The 21346-nt window shown below is 37.7% G+C and overlaps 1 non-coding gene across 1 annotated transcript; it reads left to right on the forward strand.

Moving 5' to 3' along the window:
* Nucleotides 1-47: 47 nt before the first annotated feature.
* On the forward strand, nt 48-3424 carry LOC149512417 (25S ribosomal RNA). The gene has a single exon (XR_016332238.1). It is a non-coding gene; the product is annotated as a 25S ribosomal RNA (ribosomal RNA).
* The last annotated feature ends 17922 nt before the right edge of the window (nt 3425-21346 follow it).

The raw sequence follows: 21346 nt of genomic DNA on the forward strand, positions 1-21346 counted from the left end.
CTAGACCTTATCAGGCCCCTTGTATCGCTCGATCAATGCTTGCATCATCATCCCAGGTCAGGCGAGATTACCCACTAAGTTTAAGCATATCAATAAGTGGTGGAAAAGAAACTTACCAGGATTCCCCTAGTAATGGGAAGCAAACTAGGAAAAGCCTAGTTTGAGAATTAGGCACCCTAGCATCCGAATTATAGTCTAAAGAAGCATCTTTAATGGCAGACCAGGCATAAGTCCCCTGGAAAAGGGCACCAAAAAAGGTAAGAGCCTTATTGTGCCTGGACCTTATCCCATAATAAGGTGCAATCTGTGAGTCAGGTTGTTTGGGAATGCAATCCAAATCGAGCAGTAAATTCTATCCAAGGCTAAATGCAGGTGAGTGACTAATAGTAAAAACGTACTACAAAGGAAAGATGGAAAGGTCTTTGAAAAGAGATTCAAATAGTGCTTGAAATTGTTATGAGGAAAGTAAATAGGGCCTGGCTATGCACCTTGGTCAAACATGGAATGGCAAGAGCCAGTCTGTAGATCAGCTCGAAGCATGGACTGATACGGGTCATGGTGACGGCCTAAGATTGGGCTTTCGATATGCCTATAAAGATGTCATTTTTGTAATTATGGAATGCAACACAAGTCATCTTAGTGTGCCTTGGCACTCGCATGCTCCTGACATTGGCCTATAGGCTCCCCATCCGGCCTATCTTGAAACATGAACCAAAGAGTCTGACATATGTGCAAGTCAATAAGCTAGAAAACCCATAAGGTGCAAGGAAGCTAATTGGTGAGATCCCTCATGGGTGTACCATTGACTGACCTTGATCTTTTGGAAAGGGTTCAAGTGTAAGCATGTCGGTTGGGACCGAAAAGATGGTGAACTATGCTTGAGTAGGGTAAAGCTGGAGGAAACTCTGATGGAGGTCTACAGTGATATTAACATGCAAATCATTCATCTGACTTGGGTTTACGGGTGAAAGACGAATCAAACCATCTAGTAGCTAGTTCCCTCTTAAGTTTCCCTCAAGATAGCAGAGCACTTAGCAAGTTTTATTAGGTAAAGCCAATGATTAGAGGTATCAAGGGTGCAATGCCCTCAACCTACTCTCAAACTTTAAATAGGTAGGATGGTGCAACTACTTCATTGAGCCGTGCCATAGAATTGAAAGCTCTAAATGGGCCATTTTTGGTAAGCAAAACTGACAATAAGGGATGAACTGAAAGCTGAGTTATGGTGCCCAACTATGTGCTAACCTAGAACCCATAAAGGGTGTTGGTCGATTAAGATAGTAAGATAAGGGTCATGAAAGTTAAAATCCGCTGAGTGTGTAACAACTTACCTATTAAATCAACTAGCCTAAAAAATGGATGGCATTTAAACATGTGACCTATACATAACTATTAGGGCAAGGGCAAAGGCCAGGCCTTAATGAGTAGAAGGGCATGGTGGTCACTACAAAACTTAGGGCATAAGCCTCATAAAGTAGCCTCGGTGCTAATCTTGGTGGTAGTAGCAAATATTCAAATAAGAATATTGAATGCTAAAAAAGGAAAAGGTTTCATGTGAATTGCACTTGCACATGGGTTAGTCGATCCTAAGAGATGGGGGAAGCCCATCCAATAGTGTGTCCAATGTGAGCTTTAAAAGGGAATCGAGTTACAATTCCTGAACAAGGATGCATAGGCTAACGGCAATATTAGGTAGTCTAGAGGTGTTGAAGGGGGCCTTGGGAAAAGTTATCTTTTCTATTTATGGTCTGCCCACCCTAGAAATGGCTCAGCCAAAGGTAGGGTCCAGCAATCGAAAGAGCATCACACGTCACATGGTGTTTGGTGTGCCCTCAATGACCCTTGAAAATTTGGAGGACTGAGTGCTCTCTATGCCTGGTCATATTCATAATTGCATCACTCTCCAAGGAGAACAGTCTCTAGTCAATGGAACAATGTAGGTAAGGAAAGTCGACAAAATGGATCCATAACCTCAAGAAAAGGATTGGCTTTAAGGGCTAGGCATGGGGTCCTAGTCCTAAACTCATCGACTGTCGATGCACTACTCGAACTGGTCTCGTGGCAACAGTGGGTTATTGCGTGCCAATCAAAGATGGACTTGGAAAGGCTTCCTTGAGGGCTTTCCCCGAGTAATGAATAGTCGACTCAAAATTAATACAGATAAAGGGAATCTAACTATTTAATTAAAATAAAGCATTACAATGGTCCCTACGAATGCTCATGCAATGTGATTTATGCCCAGTGCTTTAAATGTCAAAGTGAAGAACTCAACCAAGTGAGTGTAAACGACAAGACTAACTATGACTCTCTTATGGTAGCCAAATGCCTCATCATCTAATTAGTGAGCACATGAATGGATTAACACAATTCCCATTGTCCCTATCTACTATCCAATGAAACCACAATCAAAGGAATAGGCTTGACAGAATCAGTAGGGAAAGAAGACCCTATTCAGCTTGACTCTAGTCCAACCTGTGAAATGAATTGAGAGGTGTAGGATAAATGGAAGCCCTAAGTCAAAATTGAAATACCACAACTTTTAACATTATTTTACTTATTTCATGAATTGGAGGCAAGGTAGAACCCTTTCTATTTGGCCTAAGGCCAACCTTGATCAGTCGATTAGGGTAAAAGACATTGTCAGGTGGGGAGTTTGGCTGAGGTAGCACATCTGTTAAAAGATAATGCATGTGTCCTAATATGAGCTTAACGAGAATAGAAATCTCATATAGAACAAAAGGATAAAAGCTCATTTGATTTTGTTTTCTAGTACGAATAAACTATGAAAGCATGGCCTATTAATCCTGTAGATCTTTAAAATTTGAAGCTAGAGGTGTCAGAAAAGTTAACAGAAGGATAACTGGCTTATGGCAGACAAGTGTTCATAGTGATGTTGCTTTTTAATCCTTCAATGTTGGCTCTTCCTATCATTGTGAAGCAAAATTCACCAAGTGTAGGATTGTTCACCCCCCAATAAAGAATGTGAGCTAGGTTTACACCGTTATGAGATAGGTTAGTTTTACTAAAATGGCAGCATCACAATAATAATTCAACCTAATACGAAAGGAATCGTTGATTCGTGCATTTGGTTATCCCATTTGGTTGAAAAGCTAGTGGCATAAAGCTACCATGCACTTGATTATGACTAAATGCCTCTACATTAGAATCTAGGTTAGAAGGGACACAAGCATCTATCACCCAACTGTCAACTAGTAGTAAGGGCCTATACCTTGAAGGGCACATGTCATAGGTGTAACACCCTTAGCAAACAAGCTATACAGGCCTCCTTGGAGCTCAATTCCCATCTAGTGGTGGGAAAAATCCTTTGCAGATGACTTAAATACACGATAGGGTATTGTAAGTGGCAGAATGGCCTTGTTGCCATGATCCACTGAGATTCAACCTTTTTGTTGCTTTGATTCACCCCTCCCCCTACCATAGCCACTGAAGTCCTCTCAATTTATTTTTTTTTTCACCACACCTCACTAGGGTTGGGGATGAATGGTGTTCTCCATTACAATTGATTTAGTCAGGTGATGATGTCTCTTTCTTAAGCATACAAGTAAACAACAATTGAATGCTTTTGGTATTTGTTACAGTGATGGGCTTACTTTTGGTGCAGGCACTTACCTTAAACTCTATCGGCACATGCTAGCCCTAATCTAGGTTGTTACGTCGAGCACCATCAATAGCATTTGGCCCTTGGTTGGTGCAGGCAATCGCATCCAACACCATTTATAGATGCTGGCCCCTTGGTGTAAGATGTTACATTAGACACCAAAGCCAGATGCTGGCACTTGCATTGACCATCATTGACATAAGTGGGCCCTTATTGTGGGTTGTTGCCTAAACACCTTTCGATAGATGCTGACACTTGGTGCAACATGTGTACCATGAACCTCCCACCCAAGGCACTTGTCTGCCCTTCGATTACCATTGACACTAAATGATGCTCGGTGTATGGGTTATAGGCTCCAATCTCAAGCCAAACTCCATGCAGATTGACCCCATCTGCCTAAGTTAGCCTACAAAACTCAAGTACTTATCATAATTCTAGCTTGTCAAAGATTGTGTTGTTGTTAGGCCTTCTAGAAGCCCCCAAATATGATCCTTCTAGGACTGTGTTCAAGTGGGCCTATACCTAGGTATGACCATGCACCCCCACCTAAGCCTAACCATACACTCACACCTTGATCATCAATGCCCGCACTTGGTTCTAACTATGTGCCTATGCATCTCTCATCAACGCCTCACCTAGGCATGGCTTAATTTTGCCAAATTTAAACACTATGTATGAGCCTTTGGAGTCTTGATCACTGGTCATACCATTGTTCTATGCTACTTCCTTGTGACCTAGGCCTTTTATAAGCTTTAAGGCTTGGTCCCCCTGATTGTTGTACCTTGTCTCGTTAGAACTCCAACTGCTCCTTGACTTGGAGAGAACCCTTGGGCTAAGGCCAGCTTGTAGATCATGACATATGCACATAACTCAACCACCATCGAGACAAGTTGGCCCTTGGTCTTAGTGCATGCTTTAACCATCATCGACAAATGTTGGCTCTTTGTGCAGGTAGTTTCCCCAAACACCATTATAACATGCTAGGCCGTGCACTATGCAAGGGTATCCTATGTCGGGCCATGCATCATGCATACCACTACCAAGCAATAGGTAGGGTCAAGCACATCTTTAAATTTCTACTGTCCTAATGGCATTTTTATGGCTTGTAAATTCATATAGGCACTCACCAAGGCCCACACCAAGGCGAAGCTTAATTTTGTCAAACATGAACACCATGCCTGAGCTGCCAAAGTCTTGATCACTACCCATACCACTATTCTAGGTTGGTTCCCTATGACTTGTGCCTCCTATAGGCCTTAAGGCTTGGTCCCCCTAATTGTGGAAACCTAACTCGTTAGAACTAGAACTACTCCATGAGTTAGAAAAAATCCCTTGGCCTGGACCAGCTTACAGACCGTGACACATGCACATGCCTTGACCACCATTAGGACATGTTGGCCATTGGTCTCAGCACATGTTGGGCTGTGCACCACACATGAGAATCCTAGACCCAAGCCATGCACCTTTCATATCACGATCAAGCAGTAGGTGGGTTCAAGCACATCTTCATATTTCTACCATGTCAATGTCATTTTTATGGCTTGTAAATTCATATAAGTACTCATTAGCAACCATACTTAGGCTTGACTCAATTTTGCAAAACATGAACACTGTGCCTAAGCCTCTAGAGTCTTGAACACTACCCATACCATTGTTCTATGCTAGTTCCTTGTGACTTGGGCCTCATTAAGCCTCAAGGCTTGGTCCTCATGGCTATTAAACCCTGTCCCATAAGAATAGGGACTGCTCCTCTACTAAAAAGGAACCCTTGGGCCTAGACTACCTTGTAAACCATGACACATGCACATGACTCAACCACTATCGGACAAGTTGGCCCTTGGTTTCAGTATATGCCTTGACTGCCATTGGCACATGCTAGTTTTTTGTGTGGAAAATTTTTTTGAGCACCAATAGCACATGCTGTATCATACACCACATGTAGGTATCTTAGGCTCGGGCCATGCAGCAAGTGCACCACGATCAGGTAGTAGGTGAGTTTATGAGCATTTTCATATTTTTGTCATGCCAATGTCATTGTTATTGCTTATAAATTTAGATAAGCTCTCACCAATATTCGCACCTGGGCTTGGCTCAATTTTGCTAAACATGAACACCATGCCTAAGCCTCTGAAGTCTTGATCACTACCTATGCCATTGTTCTAGGTTAGCTCCCTATGACTTGGGCCTTCAGTAGGCCTCATAGCCTGGTCTCTTTGGATGTTGGACCCTATGCGCTAGAACTGAAACTTTTCCTTGACTTGAAGAAAACCCTTGGGCCTAGACTAGCTTGCGAACTGTGACACATACACATGCCTCGACCACTATTAGGACATGTTAGCCCTTGGTCTCGATACATGCTTTAACCATGTGCACCACGTACTGGTGTCTTGGGCCTAGACCATGCACTATGTGCACCATGACTAGGCGGTAGGTGGGTTTAAGCACATCTTTATATTTCTACCATGCCAATGCCATTTTTATGGCTAGTAAATTCATATCAGCACTCACCAATGCCCATACCTAGGCTTCGTTCAATTCAACCAAATAAGAATGCCATGTATGAGCCTTTAGAGTCTTAATCGCTGCCCATACCACTATTTTAGGCTAGTTCTCCGTAACCTGCACCTTTTGTAGGCCTTAAGACTTGGTCCTCTGGCTATCGGACTTTGTCCCACGAAAACTAAAACTGCTCAACTTGGAGAGAACCTTTGGGCTAGACCAGCTTATAGACTATGACACATGTGCATGCCTTGACCACTATTAGGACATGTTCACCCTTGGTCTTGGCACATGCTTTGATCGCCATCAGCACATACAGGGCTATGCACCACATGCAGGTATCCTAGGCTTGAGCCATACACCATGCATACCATAACTGAGCAATAGGCGGGTTCATGCACATCTTCATATTTCTACCATGCTAATAACATTTTTATGGCTTGTAAATTCATATAAGCACTTACTGATGCCTGCATCGTGAGTGCTTTAATTTGACCAAACATGAACACTGTGCCTGAGCCTCTAGAGTCTTGATCACTGCCCATACCACTATTCTGGGCTAGCTCCTCATGACCTAGGTCTCAACGCCTTCTCTCCCTGGCTATTGGACCTTATCCTACTAGAACCGAAACTACTCTTCAGCTTGAAATGAACCCTTGGGCTTGGACAAGCTTATGGATTGACACATGCACATACCTCGGCTACCATCAAGACATGTTAGCCTTTGGTCTTAGCATATGCTTGATCACCATTGAGACATGCTGACCCTTTGTGTAGGTAGTCCCCTCAAACACCATCAGCACATGCTGGGCTATGCACCACACATGGGTATCCTAGGCCTAGGCTATGCACCATACACACCATGGCCGTGCAATAGGTGGTTTAGGCACATCTTCATAGTTTTGCCATGCCAATGCTATTTTTATTGATTGTAAACTCATATAAGCACTCACCAGTGCCTGTACCTGGGCTTGGCTTAATTTTGTTAAACATGAATACTGTGCCTGAGCCTTTAAAGTCTTGATCACAGCCTATACCCTTGTTCTGGGTTAATTCTTCATGACCTGGGCCTTTAGTAGGCCTCAAGGCCTAGTCCTCTCAACTATCGACCCTATCCCACCAGACTTGGAACTATTTCTTGACTTAGAGAAAATCCCTAGGCCTAGACCAGTTTGCAGACTGTGACATATACACATGCCTTGACCACCATCAGGACATGTTGGCCTTTGATCTTGGCACATGCTTCAACCCCTATTGGCACAAGTTGGCCCTTTGTGCAAGTAGTTCCCTTAAACACCATTAGTACATACTAGGTTATGCAGTACACGCAGGTATCTTTAGCTCAAGTAGCATACCATGTGCACCATGATCGATCGGTAGGTGGTTGTAGGTACATTTTCATATTTCTACCAAGCCAATGACATTTTTTATCTTGTAAATTCATATAAGCACTCACTAGTGCTCGTACTTGGGCCTGGCTAAATTTTCCTATACCTAAACATCATGCCTAAGCCTCTGGAGTCTTGATCAATCCTTATACCACTATTTTGGGCTAGTTCCTAGTGACCTAAGCCTTTAGTATGCCACAAGGCCTAGTCCCTTTAGCTGTCAAACCTTATCCCACTAGAACTGGAGCTGTTTCTCGACCTGAAGAGAACCCTTAGGCCTAGACTAGCTTGCAAACCATGACATATGCACATTCTTCGACCACCATTGGCACCCAATGACCCTTAATGCATGCACATGCCTCAACCACCATCGAGACATGTTCGCCCTTGGTCTTGGCTCATGTGTCAACCACCATTGGCCATTTTGGCCTTTGATGGGGGTTGTTGCCTTGACACTATCGCCAAATGTTGGCACTTGGTGCGACATAGGTACCTAACCCTCATACCACTCTTCTATCCCTTTTAGGGCACTTGTTTGCCCCAAGAGTGCCATAGACACAAAATGATGCTTGGTGCATGTGTGGTAGGCTTGATCTTAAGCCAAACTTCATGTGGCCTTAGATAGGGAATTGACTCCGTGCACTTAAGTGAACCTATGAAACTCAAGTGCTCAGCACAATTCTAGCTTATCAAAGAATGTGCTATAGTATTAGGCCTTTTAAAAGCCTCTAAATCTGATTTGCCTATGACTATGTTTGGGCATGCTTACACCTAGGTCTGACCTGTACCCATACCTTGATTATCAGTGCCCTTGCCTGGGTCTAATTGTATGCCCACACATCACTTACCAGTACTCGTACTTGGGTTTGACTCAATTTTACCAAACCTGAATACCATGGCTGAACCTTTGGAGCCTTGATCACTGCCCATACCACTGTTCTATGCTAGTTTCCCATGACCTAAGCCTCTAGTATACCTCAAGGCTTGGTCCCCCTAGCTGTCAGACCCTATTGCACTAGAATTGGAATTGCTCTTTGACTCAGAGATAACCCTTGCCTTGGACAGCTTGCAGACTATGACACAAGAACATGCCTCGACCACCATTAATGCATGTGTTACACACCAAGGCCCTAGCACCGGTGCATGGAGGCCAGACCATCGTTCAAGCACCAGTCCATGAGAATAAGTTCCTACGAGAGTTACCTGATGTTGAGCTTGAGGACCATTTGAGAGAAGCTTCTAGAAAGCCTCAAAAAGATGGTACAGGCACTATAGGTGCAAAAGCTCTAGATAAGCTTGGACACAAGCTAGGTGAATGGGTACAAAACCTTTTAGAAGAGTGTTAGCTTTATAAGTTAGATGGTGATCCAAGAGGGGGATGAATTGGATTTCTCCAAATTCTTCCCAAACAAATGATTTCAATATAGTTGAATGGAAATTAAAACAATAAGCACTTTTGATGAAAATATAATGCAAATATTAACAATTAATGAATCTAAAATCAAATATAAACAACAATAAATTGTAAGGAGATAGGGATAGAGAAATCAAACACAATGATTTATAGAGGTTCAATCCTTCTCTGCAAGGCACCTACGTCCTCTCTTCTTAGTTGTCCACACCAAGGCTTCAATCCACTATTCTTGAATTGAAAATACAACCTATCTTTTTCTTTCTAAGGCTTAAGATAGAAACCTCTACCCTTTGTAGTATTTTACCCAATCTCATTATAAAGCTCTCAAGAGGATACCTCACCTTTTATTCTCTTCCACCCTTGTATATCAAAGATAATTTTGCAAACAATAGAACAACCTCTCTAAGGCTAAGTGTTTGCTAAGTTTAAGTACAAGAAAATGATGAATGAACAACAAATAAAAATTGGATACAATAAATACAAAGATATGGACTTTAAAGCTTTGAAAACTCTTGATTCTTTGAAAGAATGAAAATGTGGCTTCTTGGCTCTTGCTCTCTTGATTCATCAGTCTTCTTTGTATGTTGGAGTGCCCAATTTATAGAGAAATTGAAGAGGTAGCCGCTGGAAGTGTTTAGGAGAAGAAAATAGCCGTTGGAAGCACCAAAAAGTAGCCGTTGCAGTGTTTCCACTCAGAACCGATCTATCCCTTACTTGAGAGGATCGATTGATTCATGTTTTGAACCATTTTTCACTTGAAAATCATGACCCGATTGATCCCTTCCATGAGAGGATCGATCCTGTCAGTGGCTAGGTGGTAGTTTTATGTTTGGCACTCTACTTATTAATTTAATTATAAATTAAGTTATACAAATCCAAATCGCAAACTGTTTGAAGATTTAGAAACTAGACTTAAAGGACTTTCTGTCCAAATCACCTAATTCACTGTGTACGAATTATAGTGAATTTTCAAATTTACATCTTGTGCAGTTTTTCTAACAACTGTAGAGTGTGTAGTAAAAATTCAAAATCTTTTCTTAGAAAATTTGGATTTTGATTTTGTTTAATCCATTAGAAAGTAGACTCAAAGAGCTTTCCAACCATATAAAATTCAAATATTAAGACTTTGTGAATTAATACAAAAAAATAAAACAAGTTTGATGTTGGAAAACTTTATTCTTGTAAAACAACTTTCTTAAGTTAATCTATTTCTCAAAACTAATATTATCAAATTGTATTAAGTCCAAAATGAATAAGTTCACTTTAAAAACAACAATTGGACTTTCATTTAAGCTCAAATAAATAATCTTTAAAGATAGATTTGGTTTGAGAAATATGAAAACAAAGAAAGGTTTGTTTAAGCATTGAAAATCATATTATTTATTTAGTACCAAAATATAAAACTTAAGAACATATATTAAACAAATCCTTTTTCAAAATCTTCATCAAGTTTATTTAGCTTTAATGTTTTGTCATTTCAAAATAGGATCAATTCAAGGCTAACAATCTCCCTCTTTTTGATATGACAAAACTTAAAGATAAATTTGCTTGATGAAAAACTTTCTTTGAAACATTTAAGATTTTGAAAGACATTTTGGAAAACTCCCCCTTAAGCAATGCATGGCAAAACTCCCCCTTAATTTATGCATCCTAATCCAACACAACTTAACAAACATATGCTAGTCAAATATATGAAATAAGCACAATCAAACATATGCACATCAAGCACAAGCAAATTTATCTATATGATATTTCTCCCCCTTTTTGTCATAGTAAAAAGGCATGAGCATATTAATGAGAAAATAAACACAAAGAGGCATCATTAACAAATATATTCATAAAACATTTCTCCTCCCTTTTGTTTATGCTCTATTTACCAAATGTTTAAGCTCTTATATCAATTGCAATAAGAAGAAATATCTTTAATTTCTCTCTCCCTTTTTGTCATTTCAAAAGAAAGAGAGATCAATTCAAGGCATGGGACAAAATGCTTGATACCAATAATAGCAAGAGTGTTTTGAATGCATGTAATCAAGTGTAATATGCACAATGAAGTTCATATACATGTATTCAAGCACAAAAGTATAAGTGTATCCAAATTTGGCATTTTAGTACAAGTAATCAAATTTACTACATGAAATTTATGAGCAAAGGATAATGAATGATATGCAATCTACTCGTAAATCATGCTATCATAAGATGTGCTTAGAACCTAAAACATCAATAGCAATTAAGCATAAATTCAAGCACATGTATACAAGCTCATACCAATTTTTAAAGATATGTTATGATAAAGCATACCAATCACAAAACAAATCAAGCAAAATTGTATTCTAAGATTGTTCCTCATTTCAAAATAAGGATTAATGAATTTAAGGCACACACAATTTTGCATGAAAGGTACAAGCTATATCAAGGATAAGCACATATATAAACAAGTGTCCATGAAAGTTAAAAAATTATTTAGCAATTTTGATACCAATTGTTACCAATTGTTAGCAATTTTATTTAGCAACTTTCATAAAGCACACATACTTCAAACATATGAAAGATTTATTAAATACATGCATAAATGATAATAGTAATCTTTCATAAGCTATCCTATCCAAACAAGAACCAAAAGCTCATATGTATTTAATAAAGCATGAATACTAACGAGCAATATGATTCAATTATCATCATGTCATAACAAAGATTATTCAAGCATTTTCCAAACATGATGAGCACATATGCTACAACAAAGAAATAATGAAAGCATAATTATTCAATTATAATCCAAATTATTTCAATGCATAGCAATGTAATTAATCTAAGCATATGCAAATAATCAAACATATATTTATTTCAAACAAATCACACAAGCATATGCAAGAACATTTCAAAACATGTATAGCAATATACCAAAAAAAATGCAAACCTTTAGACACAATATGGTACATGCTATCTCAATGATCTCAATCAATGAACATGTATATAAATTTCAAATTTATAATTCATAATCTATGAGTCATATCAATTTAAAAATCAAGAAATCAACATAGCTAACTCATAGTCATGTTCAAAAATTCAAACGAATATTCATGCTATAAAAACTATTAATCAAAATATTCAACAACTAGGCATGAATATTAATGAAGGTGAGTTAATCAATCCAAGCCTTAAAAAAAATTAGAACAATATCTACCAAGTGGCTTGTTGATTAATTTGTGCAATGTGTTCATATATTCAACCACAAAATCATATATTTGCACATGTTAAAGCAAGCATGTATATGTATTCAAACTCATACATCATATCATAAAGTTGATACATTTACCTTCATCCATGTCAAGCTTTGTTGTTGTGTTCATTTGGCTTTGAATTCTCCATTCCACTTCATTTGAGCAAAACTAGGCTTGATTGATGAGGATGACATGCTTTGCTTGCTACACTTAAAATTCTAAAAATGTAGGCTCATTCATGCTCATTTCAAGTTCTCTTAGCATAGATTTAGAAAATTTCTTGACAAAGGATTTTCATTAGAAGCACCAAGAAAACCAATTGATAAAAATTATACCAATTATTAGAAAACAATCCATATTCTAAGTCATTATAGGCAAAAAAAAATTTATTCACTAAGCATAAGTTGCCAATTGCAAGGGAGATATATACTTAAGCTAGAGGCCATGTATCAAGTTAAGCATCAAATATCACAATATTGGCACTAAAGCTAAAGTCCTCATGTAATGTGAAAAACATGAATCCTTTCTAGATCATTTAGAAATATTGAACACAAAGAAGACATATTCAATATTCATATATATTTAATAAATCACCAAAGAATATGCCAAAATAAATTTTAGGCCATATAAAAACTAAAAACTCAAGGAAGACATATTTATCATCCAAAACATATTCAAGAAAATTTTAGCACAAAAGGATAAATATGTCTACCCAAATTATAGGCCATAATCAACAATGACTTAAGCTAAAAATAAACATCATAAGAAAATCACTCACTTAAGTCATGTTGCAAGCATATCAAGTAAAGATAAATTATATTTACCATATATGCACACACTTGACGAGAACAATAGATGAACTAACAACATATATCATTAAACACAATTAGTTTATTAATACTTAATCCCAAACCAAAAGATAAGTCAATTAAGCACAAGTTCCAAAATATTTCACAAATTAATGAATCAATTTAGCATAAGAGCAAGTAAATTTAAAAATATTTTGAAAATCAAGAGATAAAAAAAATTTTAAGTATTTTCAAATCATAAGTATTAAGGTCAAGTTGAACCAATCATCATATGAGCACATATCTTGATCAAAAACATAGATGAACAAAGAATCAATATATATCACTTAAGCACATAAAGTTCATCAATTCATCAATCACAAGAAAAAAAATAGATCTTGAATTAATAAGGATACATAATTAATGCATATTTCACGACTATTTCATAAGAAATCAAAAGATGAACAATCAAACATCAATATTTATGATTTAAGCACAAGATGATCATCAATTTTTAAAATCACAAATCTAGAGTTAAAACAATTGAGAATAAAATAATCAAGTTTTAACAAAATTTCACAAGATCCAAGCATTATAAACAAGTTAAGCAATTTTAAACATCATGGTCATATAGGCATGTTCAATAATCACAAATCAATATGTATGAAAATCACAAAATCATCATGAATAGGTAACTAAATTCAAATACTTTTCAAATAAAAGTTTAGAGGTTACCCATCTCTATTGTGTGTCTAGAGTATTCAATCTTCAATCTTACATTGTTAGCTCATTGCTCTAGCACACCTACAAGAGACAATCTTGTTTGATTTTTGGTACCCAAATTGCTTTGGGCCCTTGAAAGTTAGTCACCAAGTCTCTTGTTCCTTTTGGAACCTATACTTGCCTAATTCTAAATTGGACTTTTCTTCTAATAGGACAAGCATGTATAGTATGACCATGAAAATTACCAAAATTGCATTTAATCATTTTAGTACTTAATGAACTATTTAAAAGCTTTTGTTTTTCATTCTTCAATTCATCAAATTTCTTTTTCAAATCAAAATTTTCTTTTTCTAAAAATTCATTTCTACTTTGAGAGGTTTTTAAATCTATTTTCAACTTTTCATTTTCTTTTTTTAGAATATTTTTTGCATTCATCAAAAGATCATTTTCAACTTTCAATTTTGAAATCATTTTCTTATGTTTCACATGCATATTTTCAAACTCAATTACTAAATCATTGTGAGCATCTTGTAACTCATCAAAAGTATAAGAGTTTGAATCACAAGAGTTAGAGGTTACCTTTGGTTTCTCAATAGCCATGAGATATGATGCATGTTGGTTGACAATTTGTCTTTTATGCAGTTCTTCCAACTTTCTCCATATCTCATTTGAGGTTGAGCATTTTGAGACCAAGTTGAAGTTATGGGAGTCAAGAGCTCCATAAAGAATGCACTTGGCCTTTGCATCATCCATCACTTGCCTCATATAGTTTACATCATTTAAAGGAGTTCCAAGCCCTCTTTCTATCATTAACTAAGCTCTAAAATCTTGGGCCATTATGAACATCTTCATCCTCCTTCTCCATTTACAAAATTCAAATTTATCAATCATAGGAGCTTTAAGGACTTCCTCACCATCTTGGAACCAAAATTGAGCCATAGGATCTTTACTCAAAGTGGTTAAACCTACAAAAATGAGACCAAAGCTCTGATACCAATTGTTAGCTTTATAGGTTAGATGGAGATCCAAGAGGGGGTGAATTGGATTTCTTCAAATTCTTTCCAAACAAATGATTTCAATATAGTTGAATGAAAATTAAAACAATAAGCACTTTTGATGAAAATATAATGCAAACAATAACAATTAATGAATTTAAAATCAAATATAAACAATAATAAATTGTAAGGAGATAGGGACAGAGAAATCAAACACAATGATTTATAGAGGTTCGATCTTTCTCCACAAGGCACCTACGTCCTCTTTTCTTGGTTGTCCACACCAAGGCTTCAATCCACTATTCTTGAATTGAAAATACAACCTATCTTTTTCTTTCTAAGGCTTAAGATAGAAACCTCTACCCTTTGTAGTATTTTACCCAATCTCACTACAAAGCTCTCAAGAGGATACCTCACCTCTTGTTCTCTTCCACCCTTGTATATCAAAGATAATTTTGAAAATAATAGAACAACCTCTCTAAGGCTAAGTGTTTGCTAAGTTTAAGTACAAGAAAATGATGAATGAACAACAAATAAAAATTGGATACAATAAATACAAAGATATGGACTTTGAAGCTCTAAAAACTCTTGATTCTTTAAGAGAATAAAAATGTTGTTTATTGGCTCTTGCTCTCTTGATTTATCTATCTTCTTAGTGTGTTGGAGTGCCCAATTTATACAGAAATTGAAAAGGTAGCCGTTGGAAGAACTAAAAAATAGCCGTTGAAAGAACTAAAAAGTAGCCGTTGGAGTGCTTCTACCTAAAACTGATTGATCCCTTCTATGAGGGGATCAATTGGTTCATGTTTTGAACCAATTTTCCTTTGAAAATCATGACCCGATCGATCCCTTCCATGAGGGGATCGATCATGTCAGTGGTTGGGTGGTTATCTCCTGTTCTGTACTCTACTTACTAATTTGATCATATCTTGAGTTATACAAATCCAAATCACAAAAAGTTTGAATATTTAGAAACTAGACTTAAAGGGCTTTCTATCCATATAAAGTTCATTACCTAATTCATTGTGCACGAATTATAGTAAATTTTCAAAATTACACCTTGTGCAGTTTTTCCTGACAACTACAGAGTGTCTAGTAAAAATTCAAAATCATTTCTTAGAAATTTGGATTTTGATTTTGTTTAATCCATTAGAAAGTAGACTCAAAGAGCTTTCCAGCCATATAAAATTCAAATATTAAGACTTTGTGAATTAACATAGAAAAATAAAACAAGTTCAACGTTGGAAAACTTTATTATTGTAAAACAGCTTTCTTAAGTTAATCCATTTCTCAAAACCAATATTATCAAAATTGTATTAAGTCCAAAATGAATAAGTTTACTTTAAAAACAACAATTGGACTTTCATTTAGGCTCAAGTAAATAATCTTTAAAGATAGATTTGGTTTGAGAAATATTTTAAAAAATAAAGGTTTGTTTAAGCTTTGAAAATCATATTATTTATTTAGTACCAAAATGTAAAACTTAATAACATGTACTAAATAAATCCTTTTTCAAAATCGTGATCAAGTTTATTGAGCTTTAATGTTTTGTCATCTCAAAATAAGGATTAATTCAAGGCTAACAAAAAGCTAGATACAAAATTTGGTATAGTTACTATAGCACCAAGTAGGGAAGCTTTTGGAAGGCCTGAGGTATAGGAACTCTACGAAAGAGCTTGTAACCTTTTGGACCTGGTGTGCCACAAAGTGTTTGGAACTAGCTCCTTTTTAAAAATTCCCTAACTGACCTTATATGTGTCTAGAGGCCTTGAAACCCTTTAGAATGTATATGAGATTCACAAACTTGACTCTTTAGTAACCACATAGGCCATTGAGGATCAAGTATAAATAGAGGTGGCCCTTTCCCCATAGTACCAACTCATGAGCTAATGAACTTGTGAACCAACAAAGCTTTTCAAGCACATTTGTACATAAGCCACATTGTTACAATAATAGAAAGGTTCTTGGGTTTTTTAACTAGTGCCTTCTTAGTGTGCTATAGTGTTTGATTGTCTTTAGGGTCCAATTAGTCCTTGGTGAACGGCACACTCACTCAACCTGGTTAAAGGTTAACTTAGGCATACGTGGATGGTAGTTTTTTACCTAAGGCCATATGGTTACAGGGCTTAAGATCAAAGCCTGTGACAATTGGTATTAGAGCATAGTTTGGTGTGTGACCCTGATCTAAGACAATGTCTACTTCCAAGATAAGCCACTAACATGCTGAGAGGCAAAAGGTTCACAAGACACACATTATTAGAAAGGATAAAAAAGGTACTAGTAGGGACATGATCTCACCCTCTAATGCTCAGGTGGCCAAGGTGGAGTTGGTCATGGCTGAAATTCAAGACAAGTACGAAGACCAAATTGAGGAATTAGTCTTAGCTAGAAAGGAGATCATGGAAGAATTAAGGCAAACTCTTTTCAAAGAGATCAAAAGCCTCACCCATAAGAACATTACCCTAGAGGCCCTGGTCAAGGCCATGAGGAAGGAGATGGAGTAGCTCAAGAAGAGGCTCTTCATATGTGAGGTAGCCATAAGAGAGGCATATTCACAATAGCTCCTAGGACGGGGGTGAAAGTTCCCAAGCCAAACAAGTTTAAGGGCACATGGTCTGTAAAGGACGTAGACAACTTCTTATAGGGCATGAAACAGTATTTGCATGTAATGGGCATTAAAGAAGATGGTACTAAGGTAACCACTAACTTTATGTATCTTGTAGATATCACATTTCTATGGTGCTGTCATTGGTCTAAGGAGGCCAAGTGTAGGGTTGCTACCACTGAAACATGTGAAGAGCACCAAAGGGAGTTTAGGCAATAGTTTTACCCATAATAGGCTATGGAGGAGGCACGCACGAAGCTATAGTGGCTTACCTAATGTGGAAAAGTGTGGGACTATGTTTGAGAGTTCTCAAAACTCATGCTCTAATTTTCCAACCATGAGGAGGATAAGCTTTTTTTGCATTTATGGATGGGCTAAAGCCATGGGCTAAGTAAGAGCTAAAGAAGATGGGCGTCCAAGACCTCACTAAAGCCATGACAGCCATTAAATCCTTATGAAATTCAAGAAAAAGGACAAGTCTAAGTTTTCCATGCCTAAGGGTAAAGGCAAAGGTGAGAGAGACAAGAAAAAGGATAAATGACCAATGACCAAGGATGAACCCATGACCTATTTTCTTTATGATGGTTAATACCGAGCCAAGGACAATCTCAATAGAGCCAAACTCATGGCCATTGTCAAGGGGTATGGGAGTAACCCAAGAAGGAGGGATTGAAGCTTGGTTTGATCATGCTAAGTTCTATATTGGCAAATAAGAGGCACAAGAGAAAGGGGCTTATGTTCACCAAAATCTCAATTATGGGCAAGTGTGTAAATGCTCTGGTAGACATAGGTGCATCTGATCTCTTTATGTTTGAAAAAATGGTAAAGAGATTAGGGCTCAAAGTTAAAAAATGAGCTAAATGGATCAAGACCATTAACTCTAAAGTGGTTTTGATTGTGGGCATGGCACAAGGAGTCAAGTTACAACTTGTTGCATGGAAAAGCAAGGAATCCATCAAGGTAAACCCTCTTGATGACTATGACTTTATTATCGATTTAGATTTCCTTGACAGGATTAATGCACTCCTTGTTCCTTTTGCCAACTACATTTACATCTTTGACCATCGATGCCAATGCATTGTCTTAGTGAAATGAGAGCAAGGGACTAGAACCAAGGTACTATCACCCATCCAACTTACCAAGGGCATGTGAAAAGACAACACTGCCTTGGAGGTGCTAGAGGTGTTTGAGTCATTTAAAGATGTAATGCCTATAGAACTGCTAAGAGACTACCACCTAAGTAAGAGGTAGACCATAAGATCAAGCTACTTCTTGATGCCAAGCTACCAGCCTAAGCCCCATATATGATGTCATCTCTAGAGTTAGAGGAGCTAAAAAGATAACTCAAAAAGCTTCTAGATGCAAGGTTCATCAAGCCTTTTAAAGCTCCATATGGTGTACTAGTCTTATTTTAGTAGAAACACATGGGTCCTTATGAATGTGCATCAACTACTAGGTGCTTAACAAGCTTACAATGAAAAACAAGTATCCCATTCCCTTTATTGCTAACTTGTTTGACTAGCTAGGAGAAGCATGATAGTTCATCAAGCTAGATCTAAAATTGGGATACTATCAAGTAAGGATAGTCAAAGTTAATGATCAAAGACACAAATGTGACTTGCTATAGGGCGTATGAGTTTCTAGTCATGCCTTTCAGTTTGATAAATGCACCTGTGACATTTTGTATGTTGATGAACAAGGTACTACAACCTTTCCTTGACCAATTTGTTGTTGTATACCTTGATTATATTGTTATCTATAGCTGAACACTCGAGGAGCATGTGGATCACTTACGGTAGGTGTTCCAAGTACAAAGGGAAAATGAACTATATGTAAAGAAGGAAAAATGTACATTCACTCAGCATAAGATCTCATTCTTAGGCCATATTATGGAAAATGGCCCGATTTGGATAAATGTTAACAAGGTCCATGCAATCCAATAGTGGAAGTTGCCAACCAAGGTCATAGAGTTACAATCATTCGTTGGTCTGACAAGTTGCTATCAATACTTCATAAAGGGGTACTAATCCATTATAGCACCCTTGACCGACATGCACAAGAAAGGATAAGTTTGGGAATGGAGTCTCGAGAGCCAAGAGGCCTTTGATTGCCTAAAGTAAGCTATCACACCAAGCCATAGAAGTTACACACTAATGCATCCAACTTTGTTATTGGAGGTGTGTTGATGCAAGATCGGTACCCAATTGCCTTTGAGAGTAGAACGTTCAATGAGACCAAGCATTAATATATAGTCCAAGAGAAAGAGATGATTGTCATTGTGCATTGTTTATCCATATAGAAGCATTACTTGTTGGGAAGTAAGTTCGTGGTGATAACCTACAATATGATGACCAACTACTTCTAAAGTCAGAAGAAGCTTACTCCTAAACAAGCACGTTTACAAGACTTTTCTAGCTGAGTTTGATTTTACAATGGAGTACAAGCCAGGAAGGGCCAATGTCATGGCTGATGCACTCAACTGCAAGGTCGAACTAGTAGCAATCAACAGGCTAGATGGTTTTTTGGTGGCATATATCAAAGAGGGGCTGATCGAAGACCCTACAACCTAAACCTTGATTGAGTACATGAAGCAAGTGAAGACTAGACAGTTTTACCTTGAAGGTGATCTACTCTACACCATGGGAAACTAACTCTTTGTCCCATAATTTGACAAGCTATGAAACAAAGTCATGAAAGAGTGTCATGACTCATGATGAACAGGCCATCCGATGTACATTATGCCTTAGCCCTTGTTGAGGATCGATATTATTGGCCTAGGATAAGAGATGATGTATAGGCTTATGTCAAAACTTGTTTTATGTGCCAAGAAGACAAGATACAACAAAAGTCCCCCCATTGACCTTTTAAAACCACTGTTGGTTCTTAAGCACCCATGGAAAAGTGTCTCTGTAGCCTTCGTTATTGGATTACCCAAGTTGGATTGGTGTGGCAGCATCTTTGTAATGGTGGACTGGTTCTCCAAGAATGGAACCTTCATTCTAGCAACTAAAGAATGCCCAGTGGAGGAAGTAACCCTATTGTTCCTTAAGAACCTAGTCAAGTACTAGGGTGCTCTTTAATCCATCATTAGTGATCGAGATGGTCAATTTATGGGCAAGTTCTAAAGTGAATTGATCAGGCTCTTAGTGTCAGACTTGAGGTTCTTCACCATTGTGCACCCTCAGATGGATGGGCAAATCGAAAAGGTTAATGCCTTATTAGAAGTGCACCTTTAACACTATGTTAGTGCCTCCCAACAAGACTGGCCTAACCTATTAGATGTAGCTCAGTTCTCATACAATCTTCAGTGAAGTGAGGTTATGAATCAAAGTCCTTTTGAGATTGTGATTAAATAGTAGCCATGTACATCTAGTGCTATTACCTCAAGGTACACAAGATCGAACCTAACCACTTACAAATTTGGCAAGGCATGGCAAGAACAAGTTAATCTAGCCTAAGTGTGTCTAGATAAGGTAGCAAAGTGATTGAAGAAGTGAGATGATCAAAAGTGATGGGACATGTAGTATCAAGTAGGGGACTTGGAACTAGTTAAGCTACACTTGGTGCTATGGTATCCAAGGATGTAGAAAAGGCTTACTTATAGGTACAAAAGTTCTTTCAAAGTTTTAAAGTGAATAGGCAAGGATGCATACAAGCTTGAGCTTCCTCCGAGGCTCATTGTACATCTAGGGTTTGATGTAAGTATGCTTAAGCCTTACCACAATAACTTGGATAATCTCTCTTAAAGCTAATCAAAGAGAGCACCAATAGGCATTAAGGCCCTTTATGATTGAAAGATTGAGCATAACTTAGCCAACCACAAGGCAACACATGCCTAAGCATGAGTACTTAGTACAATAGAAAGGCCAGTCGGATAGTGAGATAAGCTAGGAGCCAACTGAGGCATTATGGTAGTTTCAAGATTAGATTGACAAGTTTCATGAAGAAGACATGATGAAGGCATCAATAGAACAGATAGGGAAATATGTCACTCCCTGCATCAGCACTATCAAGACCAAGGCTTGAGCACCAAAGTTTAGAGGCTAGACCATCGATAAGTCCCTATATGAGTTACTTGTTGTTAAGCCTAAGGA

Source organism: Durio zibethinus, chromosome 22 (genome assembly GCF_047325235.1).
Source record: "Durio zibethinus cultivar Kanyao isolate XHJ-2024 chromosome 22, ASM4732523v1, whole genome shotgun sequence".
Classification (NCBI taxonomy): domain Eukaryota; kingdom Viridiplantae; phylum Streptophyta; class Magnoliopsida; order Malvales; family Malvaceae; genus Durio; species Durio zibethinus.